The sequence below is a fragment of the Drosophila subpulchrella genome, chromosome 3L, assembly GCF_014743375.2.
Source record: "Drosophila subpulchrella strain 33 F10 #4 breed RU33 chromosome 3L, RU_Dsub_v1.1 Primary Assembly, whole genome shotgun sequence".
Classification (NCBI taxonomy): Eukaryota; Metazoa; Arthropoda; class Insecta; order Diptera; family Drosophilidae; genus Drosophila; species Drosophila subpulchrella.
The window spans coordinates 10,000,001-10,002,274 of NC_050612.1; positions in this window are offsets into that span (position 1 = coordinate 10,000,001).

The window sequence follows — 2,274 nt, forward strand, 5'->3', positions numbered from 1 at the left end:
GTTCCAGAAGATGATGTTATAATAAATAATCTAAATTATAATATAAGACCTAAATTCTTTAATATCACTTAATACATTAATCTTAGTTCTAATTCAACTTAGAAAAATTATATCTTGCTAAAAATGTAGAAGGTTTGGTAAAAAATAAGATTTGACTAGCTATATTTAATAATTGATATATTTTTATGGGATGATAATATCATAGTTTTGGTACCATCCATGTAAATAGAATATATTATCACATAAAAATGGTATTCCAGGTGTGAGATCATTTTTCGTAGTCTTGAAATCAACCTTTTATACCATATTGGGTGTATTTTTCCCGGTGATCCGTCTCAAAGTGTGTCAATCGAAGCGAGTTTCGAGCGAATTGGCAGGTCTCGTGCAGCAAGGCTTATCTGGGGATAGTCTGGATCCGAATCGGAGGCCCCCCCTTTGCGCCCTTTGCTGGTCTGCGGTCGCCCCGCCACTGATTACAGGCACAAAAAAAATGTCATGTTTTATTTGCCTTTATTTCTTTCGGTTTCATTCTCTTTTTCTTCTTGTGCCTCCCATTTGTTTGTGCTCCTCCTTTTTGCAAAGGCCCGGATGACCCCGAGAGCCCCGGTCGATCCGCTGGGTTATCACCAGCCCCAGCCCCTCGCACACACCATATAGTACTGTATAGTATATAGACCGACTGTTTGTAATTTGCGTTTGAGCGCGCGAATTATGATTGAATAATGAAATGCCACAATGGGAATGGGCAATGGGCAATGGGCAATGGGCAGTCAGTCGCTGCCTTCAATTATGCAAAACGGTTACTGCACTTTGCATTAATTAACAAAACGGGCAAACAAAAAGAAATTTGCGCAGCTGACACAATTTTGCACGTGCTGAGTTAACCCATTTTACTCGAGGCTAGAAAACGATTTCCTCCAAAGATTAAAGTCATTGTTCTTTCGAAAATATTGGAAAATAATTCTATAAATAATTTATTTGTGAGCTTTTATTTGCTGGGCATACATTTTAGCTAAAATAATCTAATCTCTTAATTTATAATATTGAAATTTCAGATCTAGCTTTACGCCTAAGCTTAAATTAATTCTAAAACAATGCTTAAAATGCTTATTATCCATTGGAACCTTAGCATAAGACCTATTTAAGTTTTAATAAACAAGTTTCTATGATAATAGATTTTTTCTTCGATATTTTTTGGTTCCATAATACCTACCTAGAGATCTATTAAAAATATCTAAAATTTTTAGGTTTAATATTTTAAGAACCCTTATATCTTAGTGATACTTTCTGATGAACACCTTTATAAAATGGGTTAATTCAGGATAGATTCTTGAGCTCAGCTCGATCAGCTGTGGACTGTGGCGGCGGTCGGAAGGGTTGTGAAAGATCTTCGGAGGAGAGGAGATTTCGAAATATTTTTCCGACTTCCCTCTAGTGCGAGTGAAAATATTTTGCAGTTAAATTTAAATTAAGTACACGGGATGGTGTGTGTGTGTGTGTGTGTAGAGTGTGTTTATGTGGCTGCAACATTTGATGCGCGCCTTCCGTTGTAAATTTTCATCGTAGGTTGTCGGTGAGATGCCGCCGCCGCCCGCAATGTTTGTGCAGCAGCAACAGCAACAGCAACAGCACAGCAGCAACACATCGGCGACGGCAGCAACATTCTGTTCTGTTCTGCTTTTTTTTCCTCTTTTTTCATTTATTTTTTTTCAGTTTTTAGTAATTTAAAAATAAGTGCGCCGACGGCGGCCCCAAATAGCATCCGCAAAATGCAGCAGAAGCATCGTCGTTCGTTTGCCGCTGGATGGCCATGTGTGAGTGTGTGTGAGAGTGTGGTCTAGTGTGCGTGAGTATCTGTGTGAGCAGCCCCAATCCGAAGCCAAACGAGAATCGCGTTCTGTTCTCGGGGCCTCCGGTCGGTCCGTGTGCGCTCGAGATAAACAAACTGCCAGTTCACTATCAATCAAATACCGGAAACAGCTGCTTTAGTTTTGCCATAGCCATTTGGCACACCAACACAGAGGGGCCCGAAACACACACACAGATACAGCACAGATCGGGGGAGAAAAGGGATCATAAGTTTGTAGTATCATATGATATGATGTGAAGGTTTCTCCTCGAGCAGCATTTTTCCAGCATAAGTTTTGATAATATTTAGTTAGGATGGTTTTCCCTATAAACCATCATTAATTTCAAGCAGATCCCACCTAGAACTTCCAATAAAACACATCGAGATTGTTATATTTTTTAGTATTATATGATTTTTTTATTTTG